Here is a 22,722-nt window from a genome sequence, read left to right as displayed (position 1 = left end):
TGTTGTTATTAATATGACGACTAAAAACGACTCTCAAGATTTTGTTGACTTTTATGTCTTCTCCTTTTTCCTTTACTAGAGTGTTAGACCCAATTAATTTAGTTTAATTTCGGTTTTTCAAACATTTTATTTTAAAGCAAATTTTTGTTAAAGATTATTTATATCCAACTCTATAACTCGCATATGGTTGGTCTTACAAAAGAAATGCAAATAACTATTTTGTAAGAAATTTTATCAGCTTTAATTTTGAAAGAAAGATAAAAATTGATAGAGGTAACAGTTTTCGAGATATAAGCAAAAAACCAATAAAAAAACTGTAATTGTTACTGAACAAAAATGTAATTCAGTTTTCAATGTTTGAGACGAAGACGAAAATGCAGCATATAAAAACGATTCTGAAGACTTCAGCGATTTTTATGTCACCCCCGTTTCCTTCTAATAAAGTATTGGACCCAATAAATTAAGTGTATTTTAAATCACAAGACATTTTTTGTCAAAGCACTTTTTTTAAAATATTAATTATTTTCAAACTTATATCTTGCTTATGGTTAGTCCTACATGAAAAATGCAAATTATTATTTTGAAGAAAATTTTATAAGCTTTAATTTTAGTAAAAAGATTAAAATTGATAGGAGTAACTGTTTTCGAGATATAAGCAAGAAACCAAAAAACTGTTACCTTAATTAAGCGCTTACATATAAGCAAATTTAGTACTATTAGTATTATTATTATTAACGTTATTGTTATTAATATGACGACTAAAAACGGCTCTCAAGATTTTGCTGACTTTTATGTCTTCTCCTTTTTCCTTTACTAAAGTGTTAGACCCAATTAATTTAGTTTAATTTCGGTTTTTCAAACATTTTATTTTGAAGCAAATTTTTGTTAAAGATTATTTATATCCAACTCTATAACTCGCTTATGGTTGGTCTTACAAAAGAAATGCAATTAACTATTTTGTAGGAAATTTTATCAGCTTTAATTTTGAAAGAAAGATAAAAATTGATAAGAGTAACTGTTTTCGAGATATAAGCAAAAAACCAAAGTGAAAACTGTTACAGTTACTGAACAAAACTGTAATTCAATTTTCAATGTTTAAGACGAAGACGAAAATGCAGCATTTAAAAACGATTCTGAAAACTTCAGCGATTTTTATGCCACCTCCTTTTTCTTCTAATAAACTATTAGACCCAATAAATTAAGTGTATTTTAAATCACAAGACATTTTTTGTTAAAGCACTTTTTTTTAAATATTAATAATTTTTAAACGTATATCTCGCTTATGGTTAGTCCTACATGAAAAATGCAAATAACTATTTCGTAAGAAATCTTATCGGCTTTAATTTTAGTAAAAAGATAAAAATTGATAGGAGTAACTGTTTTCTAGATATAAGCAAAAAACAAAAAAACTGTTACCTTAATTAAGCGCTTGCATATGAGCAAATATAGTACTACTAGTATTATTATTATTAATGTTATGGTTATTAATATGACCATTAAAAACGACTCTGAAGACTTTGGTGATTTTTACGTTTCCTCCTCTTTCCTCTACTAAAGTGTTAGACCCAATTAATTTAGTTTAATTTCGGTTTTTTATTTTTTTTATTTTAAAGCAAATTTTTTGTTAAAGATTATTTATATCCAACTCTATAACTCGCTTATGGTTGGTTCTACAAAAAAAATGCAAATAACTATTTTGTAGGAAATTTTATCAGCTTTAATTTTGAAAAAAACATAAAAATTGATAGGAGTAACTGTTTTTGAGATATAAGCAAGAAACCAAAAAACTGTTATCTTAATTAAGCGTTTGCAATAAGCAAATTTAGTACTATTAGTATTATTATTATTAATGTTATTGTTATAAATATGACGACTAAAGTCGACTCTGAAGACCTTTGTGACTTTTATGTCTCCTCCTTTTTCTTCTACTAAAGTGTTAGACACAATTAATTTAGTTTAATTTCAGTTTTTCAAACATTTTATTTTAAAGCAAATTTTTGTTAAAGATTATTTATATCCAACTCTATAACTCGCTTATGGTTGGTTCTACAAAAAGAATGCAAATAACTATTTTGTAGGAAATTTTATCAGCTTTAATTTTGAAAAAAACATAAAAATTGATAGGAGTAACTGTTTTCTAGATATAAGCAAAAAACAAAAAAACTGTTACCTTAATTAAGCGCTTGCATATGAGCAAATATAGTACTACTAGTATTATTATTATTAATGTTATTGTTATTAATATGACCATTAAAAACGACTCTGAAGACTTTGGTGACTTTTACGTCTCCTCCTTTTTCCTCTAGTAAAGTGTTAGACCCAATTAATTTAGCTTAATTTCGGTTTTTTAAACATTTTATTTTAAAGCAAATTTTTGTTAAAGATTATTTATATCCAACTCTATAACTCGCTTATGGTTGGTTCTACAAAAGAAATGCAAATAACTATTTTGTAGGAAATTTTATCAGCTTTAATTTTGAAAAAAACATAAAAATTGATAGGAGTAACTGTTTTTGAGATATAAGCAAGAAACCAAAAAACTGTTACCTTAATTACGCGTTTGCATATAAGCAAATTTAATACTATTAGTATTATTATTATTAATGTAATTGTTATTAATATGACGATTAAAGACGACTCTGAAACCTTTAGTGACTTTTATGTCTTCTCCTTTTTCCTCTACTAAAGTGTTAGACACAATTAATTTAGTTTAATTTCGGTTGTTCAAACATTTTATTTTAAAGCAAATTTTTGTTAAATATTATTTATATCCAACTCTATAACTCGCTTATGCTTGGTCCTACATGAAAATTGCAAATAACTATTTTGTAGAAAATTTTATCATCTTTAATTTTGAAAAAAAGATAAAAATTTATAGGAGTAACGTTTTTGAGATATAAGCAAAAAACCAATAAGAAAACTGTAACTGTTACTGAACAAAAACGTAATTCAGTTTTCAATGTTTGAGACGAAGACGAAAATGCAGCATTTAAAAACGACTCTGAAGACATCAGTGACTTTTATGTCACCTCCTTTTTCTTCTAATAAAGTATTGGACCCAATAAATTAAGTGTATTTTAAATCACAAAACATTTTCTGTTAAAGCACTTTTTTTTTAAATATTAATTATTTTCAAACTTATATCTCGCTTATGGTTAGTCCTACATGAAAAATGCAAATAACTATTTTGTAGGAAATTTTATCAGCTTTTATCAACTAAGCGTTAATTTAGAAAGAAATTCATTATTATAAGTATTATTATTATTATTATTATTATTATAACTTTTATTACTATTACTACTATTATTATTATTTTTATTTTTATTATTATTATTATTATTACTATTATTTTTATTATTATTATTACTATTATTATTATTATTATTATTATTCTTATTATTGTTATTATTATTATTATTATTATTATTATTATTAACTTTTGTATAGTAAATGTTTTTATACCAGTTTTAAAATGAGTTATTAATTTTAGACAATTTCTTGCCTAAAAACACAAATCACAGATGATCTTTTGCATAGAAATGAGAAAACGCTCACATAACACACAAAATAAGCTTCATTTTTGCTTAGAAAACTAAGCTTACTTTTATTACTATTATTATTATTTTTATCACTATTATTATTATTTTTATTATTATTATTGTTATTATTGTTATTATTATTATTAATATTATTATTATTATTTTTATTATTAAAAACTTATATTAAACAAACAGAAAACATATTCTGTCACAAAAGAGCTAATTATGTATCACTTTATATAGAAGCAGTTTATCCTGTTTGTTCCTTTACTTCCATAAGAGCAAACATTTATAAAGCGTAACTAAAACCACATATTCTGACACAAAAAAACGAAATACGTTATAGACTTGACGAGAACAGCGTATCTCGGACTCTTATAGGACTCTTATAGGAACAAAAGTATCAATTTAGATTAAAACAAATTATTTTTGTTGACTCTCAGTTCGAATTGTTTATCAGTTCAAACAAAAACGGCTTATTTTAGACGATCTTTAGCTTTGAACAAGAAAATTTACATCAAACAGACTAAAAACGTATAAATCTGGCATAAAAGTGCAATTTATGTATCACTTTGGATAAAGGCAGCTAATCCTATTCGTTTCATTGCTTAAAATAGACTAAATTGTTAAAAAATCTAACAAAAACGCTGTATTCTAGCACAAAATACTAATTACATTATAGTTTGGACGAGAATAGCTTATTTGGAATGATTCTAAAGAATCTGAAAACTTCGTATTCGGACACAAACCACCGAATTTTGTATCAGTTTAAACAAAAACGGTTGATTTTCGACAATATTTTGCTTTGAGCAAAAAAAATTATATCAAACAGACTTAAAACGTCTTATTTTAGCACAAAAGATTTGCGTTATAGTCTTAACGAGAGCTGTTAATTTCAAACGATTCTATGCTTTGAAACGAGTAAACTTTCACTGAACAGAGGAAAAACACCTTATTTCGCCTTTTAAAAACGATTCATGCCACAGTTTGGATAAAAACCAATTATTTTCGTTAATTCATTGTTACAAACAAGAAACCCTACATCAAAGAAACTAAAAACCACTTATTCAGGCACAGAAATTCGAATTACGTTGCAGTCTGGACAAAAACTGCTTATTTTAGACGATCCTTTGTTTTAAATACGAAAACTTACATTAAAAAGATTAAAAACGTCTTATTCTGGCTAATAACTGTAAATTATATATTACTCTAGATAAAAGCAATTTATCCTAATTACTCCTTTACTTAGAATAGAGTAAACTTTTATAAAACTTAATGAAAACTTTAAATTTCGTCTAAAAGAAATAATTTACGTTATAGTTTTGACCAGCACTGTTTATTTCTGTTTATTGGTTTTAATCCAAACTGTGACATAAATCGTTTTTCAAAGCCGAAACTTCAGACGTTTTGCCTCTGTTCAGTGAAACTATACTGGTTTCAAAGCATAGAATCGTTTGAAATTAACAGTTCTCGTCAATACTATAACGCAAATCTTTAAAGTGATACAAAGAAATAATTTACGTTATAGATTTGACCAGAACTGTTAATTTCAAACGATTCTATGCCCCCAAACGAGAAAACTTTCACTAAACAAATGCCAAACGTCTTAGTTCGTTTTATAAAAACGACTTATGTTACAGTTTAAGCAAAAACAAATTATTTTCGTTGTTGTTGTGTCAAAATAATTTATTTCGAATGATTCAATGGAGCGAAACGAGTAAACTTTTATAGGACAGATGCAAAACAACATATTACCACATAAATCGTTATTTTAAAGCAAAGTATTAGCTTTTGCACTTGTTCAATTAAAGTTTGCTTACTTCGAAGTATGTAATCGTCCGAAATATTTTTTTTTGTCAAAACTATAACGTAATTTGCTCTTTTGAGCTTGAATATAGAGTTTTCATTACGTTTTCTAGTAGTTTACTCACCTCTAAGCATAGAATCAAACAGAGTAATCCGCTTTTGTTAAAACTGATACATAATTTGCTCTTATTTTCGAGAATAAGACGATTTCAATATGTTTGATAAAATTTTTCTTGTTTATAGCAAGGAATCGTTTAAAATAAGCTGTATTTGCCTAAACTGATACGTAATTCGATATTTGTGCATGGATACGAAGTTTTCAGTTGCTTTGACGTAAAATTTCTTGTTGCAAAAGGTAATACTTTGCTTTAAAACAACGCTTTATATGGTAATATGTGGTTTTGCATCTGCCCCATAAAAGTTTATTCGTTTCGAATCATAAAATCGTTTGAAATAAACAGTGCTGGTCAAAACTATAACGTAAATTATTTCTTTGAGAAGAAATTTAAAGTTTTCATTAAGTTTTATACAAGTTTACTCTATTCTAAGTAAAGGAGTAATCAGGATAAATTGCTTTTATCTAGAGTAATATATAATTTGAAGTTTTCAGCCAGAATAAGACGTTTTTAATCTTTTTAATGTAAGTTTTCGTGTTCAAAAGAAAGGATCGTCTAAAATAAGCAGTTTGTGTCCAGGCTGAAACGTAATTTGATTTTCTGGGCCTGAATAAGAGGTTTTCAGTTTCTTTGATGTAAGGTTTCTTGTTTGTAACAATGAATAAACGAAAATCATTGGTTTTTATCCAAACTGTGGCATGAATCGTTTTCAAAAGACGAAATAAGATGTTTTTCCTCTGTTCAGGGAAAGTTTACTCGTTTCAAAGCATAGAATCGTTTGAAATTAACAGCTCTCGTTAAGACTATAACGCAAATCTTTTGTTTTGTGCTAAAATATAACGTTTTTAGTCTGTTTGATATAAGTTTTCTTGTTCAAAGCAAAATATTGTTGAAAATCAACCGTTTTTGTCTAAACTGATACAAAATTCGGTGGTTTGTGCCCGAATACAAAGTTTTCAGATTTTTTAATGTTAGGTTTGCTGCTTCTAACAAAGAATCAACGAAAATATTTTGTTTTAATACAAACTGCAATATAAAATGTCTTTATAGGACAAAACATGATGTTTGGCATCTGTTTAATAAAAATTTTGTCGTTTGGAAGCACAGAATCATTCCAAATAAGCTATTCTCGTCGAAACTATAATGTAATTAGTATTTTATGCTAGAATACAGCGTTTTTGTTAGATTTATAATCAATTTAGTCTATTTTAAGCAATAAAACGAATAGGATTAGCTGCCTTTATTCAAAGTGATACATAAATTGCTCTTTTATGCCAGATTTATACGTTTTTAGTCTGTTCGATGTAAGTTTTCTTTTTCAAAGCAAAAGATCGTCTAAAATAAGCCGTTTTTGTTTGAACTGATGAACAATTCGGACTGAGAGTCAACAAAGATAATTTGATTTAATCCAAACTGATACTTTTTGTTCCTATAAGAGTCCTATAAGAGTCCGAGATACGCCGTTCTCGTCAAGTCTATAACGTAATTCGTTTTTTTGTGTCAGAATATGTGGTTTTAGTTACGCTTTATAAAAGTTTGCACTTATGTAAGCAAAGGAACAAACAGGATAAACTGCTTCTATTTAAAGTGATACATAATTAGCTTTTTTGTGACAGAATCCGACGTTTTCTGTCTGTTTAATATAAGTTTTTAATAATAATAATAATAATAATAATAATAATAATATTAATAGTAATAATAATAATAATAATAATAATAATAAAAGTAAGCTTAGTTTTCTAAGCAAAAATGAAGCTTATTTTGTGTGTTATATGAGCGTTTACTCATTTCTATGCAAGAGATCATTTGTGATCTGTGTTTTTAGGCAAGAAATGGTCTAAAATTAATAACTCATTTTAAAACAAGTATAAAAAAACATTTACTATACAAAAGTTAATAATAATAATAATAATAATAGTAATAGAAATAATAATAATAATACACATAATAATAATAATACTTATAGTAATAATAATAATAATAACAATAATAATAATAATAATAATAATAATAGTAATAGTAATAAAAGTAATAATAATAATAATACTTTTAATAAGAAAAAATGAAGTTTATTTTGTGTGTTACATGAGCGTTTTCTTATTTCTATGCAAAAGATCATGTGTGATCTGTGTTTTTAGGCAAGAAATTGTCTAAAATTAATAATTCATTTAAAAACTGGTATAAAAACATTTACTATACAAAAGTTAATAATAATAATAATAATAATAATAATAATAATAATAATAATAGTAATAAAAGTAATAATAATAATAATAATAATACTTATAATAATGAATTTCTTTCTAAATTAAAGCTTAGCTTTTCTAAGCAAAAATGAATCTTATTTTGTGTTATGTGAGCGCTTGCTCATTTCTATGCAAGAGATCATCTGTGATCTGTGTTTTTAGGCAAGAAATTGTCAAAAATTAATACTCAATTTAAAACTGGTATGAAAACATTTACTATACAAAAGTTAATAATAATAATAATAAAAATAATAATAATAATAATAAAAATAAAAATAAAAATAATAATAATAATAATAATAATAATAATAATAATAATAATAATAATAATAATAATAATAATAACAATAATAATAATAATAATAATAATAATAATAGTAATAGTAATAATAGTAATAATAATAATAATACTTTTAATAAAAAAAATGAAGTTTATTTTGTGTGTTACATGAGCGTTTTCTCATTTCTATGCAAAAGATCATGTGTGATCTGTGTTTTTAGGCAAGAAATTGTCTAAAATTAATAATTCATTTAAAAACTGGTATAAAAACATTTACTATACAAAAGTTAATAATAATAATAATAATAATAGTAATGAAAGTAATAATAATAATAATAATACAAATAATAATAATAATAATAATAATAATAATACTTATAATTATGAATTTCTTTCTAAATTAAAGCTTATTTTTTCTAAGCAAAAATAAAGCCTATTTTGTGTTATCTGAGCGTTTTCTCATTTCTGTGCAAGAGATCATCTGTGATCTGTGTTTTTAGGCAAAAAATTGTCTAAAATTAATAACTTATTTTAAAACTGGTATAAAAACATTTACTATACAAAAGTTATAATCGGTTTTTAATACTAATAATAATAATAATAATAATAATAATAATAATAATAATAATAATAATAATAATAATAATTATAATAATAATAACAATCCTTATAATAATGAATTTCTTTCAAAATTAAAGCTTATTTTTTCTAAGCAAAAATGTTTATTTTGTGTTATCTGAGGGTTTTCTAATTAATATGCAAAAGATCATGTGTGATCTGTGTTTTTAGGCAATCTAAGCCATTTTATAGTTTTCAGGCAAGAAATTGTCTAAAATTAATCACTCATTTTAAAACTGGTATAAAAATATTTACTATACAAAAGATATAATCGGTTTTTAATAATAATAATATTAATAATAATAACAATAATAATAATAATAATAATAATAATAATAATAATAATACCAATAACAATATTAATAATAATAATAATACTTTTAGTAATGAATTTCCATTTAAATCAAGGTATAGTTTTTCTAAGCAAAAATGAAGCTTATTTTGTGTTATATAAGCGTTTTCTCATTTCTATGCAAGAGATCATCTGTGATAATAAAACACTGATGTAACACTAAATATGCTTTATTTTTGCTTTTGCTAGAAAAACTAAGCCCTGATTTTGAAGGAAATTCATTATTAAAAATAAAAACTGTAAATGTTTCTGAACACAAATGTTATTCAGTTTTCACTCAAAAGACGAAAATGCAGCATTTAAAAACGAACATTTTTGTTCAGTAACAGTTACAGTTTTCTTATTGGTTTTTTGCTTACATCTCGAAAACCGTTACATCTATCAAATTTTATCTTTCTTTCAAAATTAAAGCTGATAAAATTTCCAACCAAATAGTTAGTTGCATTTTTCTTGTAGGACCAAGCATAAGCAAGTTATAGAGATAGATATAAATAATATTTAAGAAAAATTTGCTTTAAAATAAAATGTTTGAAAAACCGAAATTAAATTAAATTAATTGAGTCTAACATTTTAGTATAGGAAAAAGAAGAAGACATAAAAGTCACCAAAGTTTTCAGAGTAGTTTTTAGTCGTCACATTAATAACAATAACATTAATAATATTAATACTAATAGTACTAAATTTGCTTATATGCAAGCGCTTTATTAAGGTAACAGTTTTTTGGTTTCTTGCTTATATCTCGAAAACAGTTACTGCTAACAATTTTTATCTTTTTACTAAAATTTAAGCTAATAAAATTTCTTACAAAATGTTTATTTGCATTTTTCATGTAGGACTAACCATAAGCGAGATATAAGTTTGAAAATATTTAATAATTAAGAAAAAGTGCTTTAACAAAAAATGTCTTGTGATTTAAAATACACTTAACTTATTGGGTCCAATACTTTATTAGAAGAAAAAGAAGTTGACAGAAAGATCACTGAAGTCTTTAGAGTCGTTTGTAAATGCTGCATTTTCGTCTTCGTCTCAAACATTGAAAACAGAATTACATTTTTGGTCAGTAACAGTTACAGTTTTCTTATTGGTTTTTTGCTTACATCTCGAAAACCGTTACATCTAACAAATTTTATCTTTCTTTCAAAATTAAAGCTGATAAAATTTCCAACAAAATAGTTAGTTGCATTTTTCTTGTAGGACCAAGCATAAGCGAGTTATAGAGATAGATATAAATAATATTTAAGAAAAATTTGCTTTAAAATAAAATGTTTGAAAAACCGAAATTAAATTAAATTAATTGAGTCTAACATTTTAGTAGAGGAAAAAGAGAAGACATAAAAGTCAGTAAAGGTTTCAGAGTCTTTTTTAGTCGTCATATTAATAACAATAACATTAATAATATAAATACCAATAGTACTAAATTTGCTTACATGCAAACGCTTAATTAAGGTAACAGTTTTTTTGTTTTCTGCTTATATCTCGAAAACAGTTACTCCTATTAATTTTTACCTTTCACCAAAATTAAAGCTGATAAAATTTCCTACAAAATAGTTATTTGTATTTTTTATGTAGAACTAACCATAAGCGAGATATAAGTTTGAAAATATTTAATAATTAAGAAAAAGTGCTTTAACAAAAAATGTCTTGTGATTTAAAATACACTTAACTTATTGGGTCCAATACTTTATTAGAAGAAAAAGAAGTTGACAGAAAGATCACTGAAGTCTTTAGAGTCGTTTGTAAATGCTGCATTTTCGTCTTCGTCTCAAACATTGAAAACAGAATTACATTTTTGGTCAGTAACTGTTACAGTTTTCACTTTGGTTTTTTGCTTATATCTCGACAACAGTTACTCCTATCAATTTTTATCTTTTTTTCAAAATTAAAGCTGATAAAACTTCCTACAAAATAATTATTTGCATTTTTTTTGTAGGACCAACCATAAGCGAGTTATAGAGTTGGATATAAATAATCTTTAACAAAAATTTGCTTTAAAATAAGATGTTTGAAAAACCAAAATTAAACTAAATTAATTGGGTCTAACACTTTAGTAGAGAAAAAAGGAGGAGACATAAAAGTCACCAAAGTCTTCAGAGTCGTTTTTAGTCGTCATATTAATAACAATAACATTAATAATAATAATACTAATAGTACTAAATTTGCTTATATGCAAGCGCTTAATTAAGGTAACAGTTTTTTGGTTTCTTGCTTATATCTCGAAAACAGTTACTTCTATCAATTTTTATCTTTTTACTAAAACTAAAGCTGATAAAATTTCCTACAAAGTAGTTATTCGCAATTTTCATGTAGGACTAACCATAAGCGAGATATAAGTTTGAAAATAATTAATATTTAAAAAAAAAAGTGCTTTAACAGAAAAAGCCTTGGGATTTAAAATACACTTAACTTATTTCTTCCAATACTTAATTAGAAGCAAAAGGAGGTGACATAAAAGTCACCAAAATCTTAAGAGTCGTTTTTAGTCGTCATATTAATAACAATAACACTAATAAAAATAATACTAATAGTACTAAATTTGCTTACATGCAAGCGCTTAATTAAGGTAACAGTTTTTTAGTTTCTTGCTTATATCTCGAAAACAGGTACTCCTATCAATTTTTATCTTTTTACTAAAATTAAAGCTGATAAAATTTCCTACAAAATAGTTATTCGCAATTTTCATGTAGGACTAACCATAAGCGAGATATAAGTTTGAAAATAATTAATATTTAAAAAAAAAGTGCTTTAACAGAAAATGCCTTGTGATTTAAAATACACTTAACTTATTTCGTCCAATACTTTATTAGAAGCAAAAGGAGGTGACATAAAAGTCACCAAAATCTTAAGAGTCGTTTTTAGTCGTCATATTAATAACAATAACACTAATAATAATAATAATAATAGTACTAAATTTGCTTATATGCAAGCGCTTAATTAAGGTAACAGTTTTTTGGTTTCTTGCTTATATCTCGATAACAGTTACTCCTATCAATTTTTATCTTTTTACTAAAATTAAAGCTGATAAAATTTCCTACAAAATAGTTATTCGCAATTTTCATGTAGGACTAACCATAAGCGAGATATAAGTTTGAAAATAATTAATATTTAAAAAAAAAGTGCTTTAACAGAAAATGCCTTGTGATTTAAAATACACTTAACTTATTTTGTCCAATACTTTATTAGAAGAAAAAGGAGGTGACATAAAAGTCACCAAAATCTTGAGAGTCGTTTTTAGTCGTCATATTAATAACAATAACATTAATAATAATAATACTAATAGTACTAAATTTGCTTATATGCAAGCGCTTAATTAAGGTAACAGTTTTTTAGTTTCTTGCTTATATCTCGAAAACAGTTACTTCTATCAATTTTTATCTTTTTACTAAAATTAATGCTGATAAAATTTCCTACAAAATAGTTATTTGCATTTTTCATGTAGGACTAACCATAAGCGAGATATAAGTTTAAAAATAATTAATATTTAAAAAAAAAGTGCTTTAACAGAAAATGTCTTGTGATTTAAAATACACTAAATTTATTTCGTCCAATACTTTATTAGAAGAAAAAGGAGGTGACATAAAAGTCACTGAAGTCTTCAGAGTCGTTTTCAAATGCTGCATTTTCGTCTTCGTCTCAAACATTGAAAACTCAATTACGTTTTTGTTCAGTAACTGTAACAGTTTAGACTATGGTATTTTGCTTATATCTCGAAAACTGTTACTCCTATCAATTTTTATCTTTTTTTCAAAATTAAAGCTGATAAAATTTCCTACAAAATAGTTATTTGCATTTTTCTTGTGGGACCAACCATAAGCGAGTTATAGAGTTGGATATAAGTAATATTTAACAAAAATTTGCTTTAAAATAAAATGTTTGAAAAACTGAAATTAAACTAAATTAATTGTGTCTAACACTTTAGTAGAGGAAAAAGGAGGAGACATAAAAGTCACTAAAGTCTTCAGAGTCGTCTTTAGTCGTCATATTAATGACAATAACATTAATAATAACAATACTAGTAGTACTAAATTTGCTTAAATGCAAGCGCTTAATTAAGGTAACAGTTTTTTGGTTTCTTGCTTATATCTCGATAACAGTTACTCCTATCAATTTTTATCTTTTTACTAAAATTAAAGCTGATAAAATTTCCTACAAAATAGTTATTCGCAATTTTCATGTAGGACCAGCCATAAGCGAGATATAGGTTTGAAAATAATTAATATTAAAAAAAAAGTGCTTTAACAGAAAAAGCCTTGGGATTTAAAATACACTTAAATTATTTCGTCCAATACTTTATTAGAAGCAAAAGGAGGTGACATAAAAGTCACCAAAATCTTAAGAGTCGTTTTTAGTCGTCATATTAATAACAATAACACTAATAATAATAATACTAATAGTACTAAATTTGCTTATATGCAAGCGCTTAATTAAGGTAACAGTTTTTTAGTTTCTTGCTTATATCTCGAAAACAGTTACTTCTATCAATTTTTATCTTTTTACTAAAATTAAAGCTGATAAAATTTCCTACAAAATAGTTATTTGCATTTTTCATGTAGGACTAACCATAAGCGAGATATAAGTTTAAAAATAATTAATATTTAAAAAAAAAGTACTTTAACAGAAAATGCCTAGTGATTTAAAATACACTTAATTTATTGGGTTCAATACTTTATTAAAAGATAAAAGAGGTGACATAAAAGTCACGGAAGTTTTCAGAGTCGTTTTTAAATGCTGCATTTTCGTCTTCGTCTCAAACATTGAAAACTGAATTACATTTTTGTTCAGTAACAGTTACAGTGTTCTTATTGATTTTTTGCTTATATCTCGAAAACAGTTACACCTATCAAATTTTATCTTTTTACTAAAATTAAAACTGATAAAATTTCCTACAAAATAGTTATTCGCAATTTTCATGTAGGACTAACCATAAGCGAGATGTAAGTTTGAAAATAATTAATATTTAAAAAAAAAAGTGCTTTAACAGAAAATGCCTTGTGATTTAAAATACACTTAACTTATTTCTTCCAATACTTAATTAGAAGAAAAAGGAGGTGACAGTAAATGCTGCATTTTCGTCTTCGTCTCAAACATTGAAAACTGAATTACATTTTTGTTCAGTAACTCTTACAGTTTTTACTTTGGTTTTTTGCTTATATCTCGAAAACAGTTACTTCTATCAATTTTTATCTTTTTACTAAAATTAAAGCTGATAAAATTTCCTACAAAATAGTTATTTGCATTTTTCATGTAGGACTAACCATAAGCGAGATATAAGTTTAAAAATAATTAATATTTAAAAAAAAGTGCTTTCACAGAAAATGTCTTGTGATTTAAAATACACTTAATTTATTAGGTCCAATACTTAATTAGAAAAAAAAAGAGGTGACAGGAAATGCTGCATTTTCGTCTTCGTTTCAAACATTGAAAACTGAATTACATTTTTGTTCAGTAACAGTTACAGTTTTCTTATTGGTTTGTTGCTTATATTTCGAAAACAGTTACTCCTATCAATTTTTATCTTTTTACTAAAATTAAAGCTGATAAAATTTCCTACAAAATAGTTATTTGCGTTTTTCATGTAGGACTAACCATAAGCGAGATATAAGTTTAAAAATAATTAATATTTAAAAAAAAGTGCTTTAACAGAAAATGCCTTGTTATTTAAAATACACTTAATTTATTGGGTCCAATACTTAATTAGAAGAAAAAGAAGGTGACAGTAAATGCTGCATTTTCGTCTTCGTCTCAAACATTGAAAACTGAATTACATTTTTGTTCAGTAACAGTTACAGTGTTCTTATTGGTTTTTTGCTTATATCTCGAAAACAGTTACACCTATCAAATTTTATCTTTCTTTCAAAATTAAAGCTGATAAAATTTCCAACAAAATAGTTATTTGCATTTTTTATGTAGAACTAACCATAAGCGAGATATAAGTTTAAAAATAATTAATAAAAAAAAATGTGCTTTAACAGAAAATGTCTGGTAATTTAAAATACACTTAATTTATTGGGTCCAATACTTAATTAGAAGAAAAAAGAGGTGACAGTAAATGCTGCATTTTCGTCTTTGTCTCAAACATTGAAAACTGAATTACATTTTTGTTCAGTAACAGTTACAGTTTTCTTATTGGTTTGTTGCTTATATTTCGAAAACCGTTACTCCTATCAATTTTTATCTTTTTACTAAAATTAAAGCTAATAAAATTTCCTACAAAATAGTTCTTTGCATTTTTCATGTAGGACTAACCATAAGCGAGATATAAGTTTGAAAATAATTAATAAAAAAAAAATGTGCTTTAACAGAAAATGTCTTGTAATTTCAAATACACTTAATTTATTGGGTCCAATACTTAATTAGAAGAAAAAGGAGGTGACAGTAAATGCTGCATTTTCGTCTTTGTTTCAAACATTGAAAACTGAATTTCATTTTTGTTCAGTAACTGTTACAGTTTTCTTATTGGTTTATTGCTTATATTTCGAAAACAGTTACTCCTATCAATTTTTATCTTTCCTTTAAATTAATGATGATAAAACTTTCTACAAAATAGTTTTTTGCATTTTTTTGTAGGACCAACCATAAGCGAGTTATAGAGTTGGATATAAATAATCTTTAAGAAAAATTTGCTTTAAAATAAAATGTTTATAAAACCGAAATTAAACTAAATTATTATTAAAATAAATATTAATATAATTATTATTAAAATATGATTATAACTTTTGTATAGTAAATGTTTTTATACCAGTTTTAAAATGAGTTATTAATTTTAGACAATTTCTTGTCTAAAAACACAGATCGCAGATGATCTCTCGTATAAAAATGAGAAAACGCTCAGAAAACACAAAATAAGCTTCATTTTTGATTAGAAAAAATAAGCTTTAATTTAGAAAGAAATTCATTATTATAAGTATTATTATTATTATTTGTATTACTATTATTATTTCTATTACTATTATTATTATTATTATTATTAATATTATTATTATTGTTATTATTATTATTATTATTATTATTATTATTATTAAAAATGGATTATAACCTTTGTATAGTCAATGTTTTTATACCAGTTTTAAAATGAGTGATTAATTTTAGACAATTTCTTGCATAAAAACTATAAAATGGCTTAGATTGCGTAAAAACACAGATCACACATGATCTTTTGCATAGAAATGAGAAAACGGTCAGATAACACAAAATATGCTTAATTTTTGCTTAGAAAAAATAAGCTTTAATTTAGAAAGAAATTCATTATTATAAATATTATTATTATTATAAAAAACCGATTATAACTTTTGTATAGTAAATGTTTTTACACCAGTTTTAAAATGAGTTATTAATTTTAGACAATTTCTTGCCTAAAAACACAGATCACAGATGATCTATTGCATAGAAATGAGAAAACGCTCAGAAAACACAAAATAAGCTTCATTTTTGCCTAGAAAACTAAGCTTTTATTACTATTATTATTATTTTTATTATTATTATTATTATTATTATTATTATTATTACTATTATTATTATTATTAATATTATTATTATTATTATTATTGTTAATATTATTATTATTATTATTATTAAAAACTTATATTAAACAGACAGAAAACGTCGGATTCTGTCACAAAAGAGCTAATTATGTATCACTTTAAATAGAAGCAGTTTATTCTGTTTGTTCCTTTGCTTACATAAGAGCAAACTTTTATAAAGCGTAACTAAAACCACATATTCTGACACAAAAAAAACGAATGTCTTCTCCTTTTTCCTCTACTAAAGTGTTAGACACAATTAATTTAGTTTAATTTCAGTTTTTCAAACATTTTATTTTGAAGCAAATTTTTGTTAAATATTATTTATATCCATCTCTATAACTCGCTTATGCTTGGTCCTACAAGAAAAATGCAACTAACTATTTTGTTGGAAATTTTATCAGCTTTAATTTTGAAAAAAAGATAAAATTTGATAGGTGTAACGGTTTTCGAGATATAAGCAAAAAACCAATAAAAAAACTGTAACTATTACTGAACAAAAATGTAATTCAGTTTTCAATGTTTGAGACGAAGACGAAAATGCAGCATTTAAAATAACAGTTTTTTGGTTTCTTGCTTATATCTCGATAACAGTTACTCCTATCAATTTTTATCTTTTTACTATAATTAAAGCTGATAAAATTTCCTACAAAATAGTTATTTGCAATTTTCATGTAGGACTAACCATAAGCGAGATATAAGTTTGAAAATAATTATTATTTAAAAAAAAAGTGCTTTAACAGAAAATGTCTTGTGATTTAAAATACACTTAATTTATTTCGTCCAATACTTTATTAGAAGAAAATGGAGGTGACACAAAAGTCACTGAAGTTTTCAGAGTCATTTTTAAATGCTGCATTTTCGTCTTCGTCTCAAACATTGAAAACTGAATTACATTTTTGTTCAGTAACTGTAACAGTTTTCACTATGGTATTTTGCTTATATTTCGAAAACTGTAAAACTGTTACTCCTATCAATTTTTATCATTTTTTTCAAAATTAAAGCTGATAAAATTTTCTACAAAATAGTTATTTGCATATTCATGTAGGACTAACCATAAGCGAGATATATGATTGAAAATAATTAATATATAAAAAAAAAGTGCTTTAACAGAAAATGTCTTGTGATTTAAGTAAAATACACTTAATTTATTTGGTCCAATACTTTATTAGAAAAAAAAGGAGGTGACATAAAAGTCACTGAAGTCTTCAGAGTCGTTTTTAAATGCTGCATTTTTGTCTTCGTCTTAAACATTGAAAACTGAATTAGATTTTTGTTCGGTAACAGTTACAGTTTTCTTATTGGTTTTTTGCTTATATCTCGAAAACAGTTACACCTATCAAATTTTATCTTTCTTTCAAAATTAAAGCTGATAAAATTTCCAACAAAATAGTTATTTGCATTTTTCATGTAGGACTAACCATAAGCGAGATATAAGTTTGAAAATAATTAATAATTAAAACAAATGTGCTTTAACAGAAAATGTTTTGTGATTTAAAATACACTTAATTTATTTGGTCCAATACTTTATTAGAAAAAAAAGGAGGTGACATAAAAGTCACTGAAGTCTTCAGAGTCGTTTTTAAATGCTGCATTTTCGTCTTCGTCTCAAACATTGAAAACTGAACTACATTATTGTTCAGTAACTGTAACAGTTTTCACTATGGTATTTTGCTTATATCTCAAAAACTGTTACTTCTATCAATTTTTATCTTTTTTTGAAAATTAAAGATGATAAAATTTCCTACAAAATAGTTATTGGCATTTTTCTTGTGGGACCAACCATAAGCGAGTTATAGAGTTGGATATAAATAATATTTAACAAAAATTTGCTTTAAAATAAAATGTTTGAAAAACTGAAATTAAACTAAATTAATTGTGTCTATCACTTTAGTAGTGGAAAAAAGAGGAGACATAAAAGTCACTAAAGTCTTCAGAGTCGTCTTCGTCTCAAACATTGAAAATTGAATTACATTTTTGTTCAGGAACAGTTTTCTTATTGGTTTTTTGCTTATATTTCGAAAACGGTTACTCCTATCAAATTTTTTCTTTTTTCTAAAATTAAAGCTGATAAAATTTTCAACAAAATAGTTATTTACATTTTTCTTGTAGGACCAAGCATAAACGAGTTATAGAGTTGGATATAAATAATATTTAACAAAAATTTGCTTTGAAAAATGCTTGAAAAACCGGAATTAAACTAAATTAATTGTGTCTAACACTTTAGTAGAGGAAAAAGGAGAAGACATAAAAGTCACCAAATGTTTCAGAGTCGTCATATTAATAACAATAACATTAATAATAATAATACTAATAGTACTAAATTTGCTTATATGCAAGCGCTTAGTTAAGGTAACAGTTTTTTGGTTTCTTGCTTATATCTCAAAAACAGTTACTCCTATCAATTTTTATCTTTTTACTAAAATTAAAGCTGTTAAAATTTCCTACAAAATAGTAATTTGCATTTTACATGTAGGACAAACCATAAGCGAGATATAAGTTTGAAAAAAATTAATATTTAAAAAAAATGTGTTTTAACAGAAAATGTCTTGTGATTTAAAATACACTTAATTTATTGAGTTTAATACTTTATTAGAAAAAAAAAGGAGGTGACATAAAAGTCACTGAAGTCTTCAGAGTCGATTTTAAATGCTGCATTTTCGTCTTCGTCTCAAACATTCAAAACTGAATTAAATTTTTGTTCAGTAACAGTTACAGTTTTCTTATTGGTTTTTTGCTTATATCTCAAAAACAGTTACTCCTAACAGTTTTTATCTTTTATCTAAAATTAAAGCTGATAAAATTTTCTACAAAATAGTTATTTGCATATTCATGTAGGACTAACCATAAGCGAGATATATGATTGAAAATAATTAATATTTAAAAAAAAAGTGCTTTAACAGAAAATGTCTTGTGATTTAAATAAAATACACTTAATTTATTTGGTCCAATACTTTATTAGAAAAAAAAGGAGGTGACATAAAAGTCACTGAAGTCTTCAGAGTCGTTTTTAAATGCTGCATTTTTGTCTTCGTCTCAAACATTGAAAACTGAATTAGATTTTTGTTCGGTAACAGTTACAGTTTTCTTATTGGTTTTTTGCTTATATCTCAAAAACAGTTACACCTATCAAATTTTATCTTTCTTTCAAAATTAAAGCTGATAAAATTTCCAACAAAATAGTTATTTGCATTTTTCATGTAGGACTAACCATAAGCGAGATATATGATTGAAAATAATTAATATTTAAAAAAAAAGTGCTTTAACAGAAAATGTCTTGTGATTTAAATAAAATACACTTAATTTATTTGGTCCAATACTTTATTAGAAAAAAAAGGAGGTGACATAAAAGTCACTGAATTCTTCGGAGTCGTTTTTAAATGCTGCATTTTCGTCTTCGTCTCAAACATTGAAAACTGAACTACATTATTGTTCAGTAACTGTAACAGTTTTCACTATGGTATTTTGCTTATATCTCAAAAACTGTTACTTCTATCAATTTTTATCTTTTTTTGAAAATTAAAGATGATAAAATTTCCTACAAAATAGTTATTGGCATTTTTCTTGTGGGACCAACTATAAGCGAGTTATAGAGTTGGATATAAATAATATTTAACAAAAATTTGCTTTAAAATAAAATGTTTGAAAAACTGAAATTAAACTAAATTAATTGTGTCTAACACTTTAGTAGTGGAAAAAGGAGAAGACATAAAAGTCACCAAAGTCTTCAGAGTCGTTTTTAGTCGTCATATTAATAACAATAACATTAATAATAATAATACTAATAGTACTAAATTTGCTAATATGCAAGCGCTTATTTAAGGTAACAGTTTTTTAGTTTTTTGCTTATATCTCGAAAACAGTTACTTCTATCAATTTTTACCTTTTTACCAAAATTAAAGCTGATAAAATTTCCTACAAAATAGTTATTTGCATTTTTCATGTAGAACTAACCATAAGCGAGATATAAGTTTGAAAATAATTAATAATTAAAACAAATGTGCTTTAACAGAAAATGTTTTGTGATTTAAAATACACTTAATTTATTGGGTCTAATATTTTATTAGAAGAAAAAGGAGGTGATAGAAATGTCACTGAAGTTTTTAGAGTCGTTTGTAAATGCTGCATTTTCGTCTTCGTCTCAAACATTGAAAATTGAATTACATTTTTGTTCAGGAACAGTTACAGTTTTCTTATTGGTTTTTTGCTTATATTTCGAAAACGGTTACTCCTATCAAATTTTTTCTTATTTCTAAAATTAAAGCTGATAAAATTTTCAACAAAATAGTTATTTACATTTTTCTTGTAGGACCAAGCATAAACGAGTTATAGAGTTGGATATAAATAATATTTAACAAAAATTTGCTTTAAAATAAAATGCTTGAAAAACCGGAATTAAACTAAATTAATTGTGTCTAACACTTTAGTAGAGGAAAAAGGAGAAGACATAAAAGTCACTAAATGTTTCAGAGTCGTCTTTAGTCGTCATATTAATAACAATAACTTTAATAATTATAATACTAATAGTACTAAATTTGCTTATATGCAAGCGCTTAATTAAGGTAACAGTTTTTTGGTTTCTTGCTTATATCTCGAAAACAGTTATTCCTATCAATTTTTATTTTTTTACTAAAATTAAAGCTGATAAAATTTCCTACAAAATAGTTATTTGCAATTTTTATGTAGGACTAACCATAAGCGAGATATAAGTTTGAAAATAATTAATATTTAAAAAAAAGTGCTTTAACAGAAAATGTCTTGTGATTTAAAATACACTTAATTTATTGGGTCCAATACTTTATTAGAAAAAAAAGGAGATGACATAAAAGTCATTGAAGTCTTTAGAGTCGATTTTAAATGCTGCATTTTCGTCTTCGTCTCAAACATTGAAAATTGAATTACATTTTTGTTCAGTAACTGTAACAGTTTTCACTTTGATTTTTTGCTTATATCTCGAGAACAGTTACTCCTATCATTTTTTATCTTTCTTTCAAAATTAAAGCTGATAAAATTTCCGACAAAATAGTTATTTGCATTTCCTTTTGAAGACCAACCATAAGCGAGTTATAGAGTTGGATATAAATAATCTTTAACAAAAATTTGCTTTAAAATAAAATGTTTGAAAAACCGAAATTAAACTAAATTATTTGGGTCTAACACTTTAGTAAAGGAAAAAGGAGAAGACATAAAAGTCAACAAAATCTTGAGAGTCGTTTTTAGTCGTCATATTAATAACAATAACATTAATAATAATAATACTAATAGTACTAAATTTGCTTATATGCAAGCGTTTAGTTAAGGTAACAGTTTTTTGGTTTCTTGCTTATATCTCAAAAACAGTTACTCCTATCAATTTTTATTTTTTTACTAAAATTAAAGCTGATAAAATTTCCTACAAAATAGTTATTTGCAATTTTTATGTAGGACTAACCATAAGCGAGATATAAGTTTGAAAATAATTAATAATTAAAACAAATGTGCTCTAACAGAAAATGTCTTGTGATTTAAAATACACTTAATTTATTAGGTCCAATACTTCATTAGAAGAAAAAGGAGGTGACATAAAAGTCACTGAAGTTTTCAGAGTAGATTTTAAATGCTGCATTTTCGTCTTCGTCTCAAACATTGGAAACTGAACTATATTTTTGTTCAGTAACAGTTACAGTTTTCTTATTGGTTTTTTGCTTATATCTTGAAAACAGTTATTCTTATCAATTTTTATCTTTCTTTCAAAATTAAAGCTGATAAAATTTCCTACATAACAGTTATTTGCATTTTTCTTGTAGGACCAACCATAAGCGAGTTATAGAGTTGGATATAAATAATATTTAACAAAAACTTGCTTTAAAATAAAATGTTTGAAAAACTGAAATTAAACTAATTTAATTGTGTCTAACACTTTAGTAGAGGAAAAAGGAAAAGACATAAGAGTTACTAAAGGTTTCAAAGTCGTCTTTAGTCGTCATATTAATAACAATAACATTAATAATAATAATACTAATAGTACTATATTTGCTTATATGCAAACGATTAATTAAGGCAACAGTTTTTTGGTTTCTTGCTTATATCTCGAAAACAGTTACTTCTATCAATTTTTATCTTTTTACTAAAATTAAAACTGATAAAATTTTCTACAAAATAGTTATTTGCATTTTTCATGTAGGACTAACCATAAGCGAGATATAAGTTTGAAAATAATTAATATTAAAAAAAAAGTGCTTTAACAAAAAATGTCTTGTGATTTAAAA

This window comes from Tribolium castaneum, chromosome 11 (genome assembly GCF_031307605.1).
Source record: "Tribolium castaneum strain GA2 chromosome 11, icTriCast1.1, whole genome shotgun sequence".
Taxonomy (NCBI): Eukaryota; Metazoa; Arthropoda; class Insecta; order Coleoptera; family Tenebrionidae; genus Tribolium; species Tribolium castaneum.
This window is presented reverse-complemented; position numbering follows the sequence as displayed.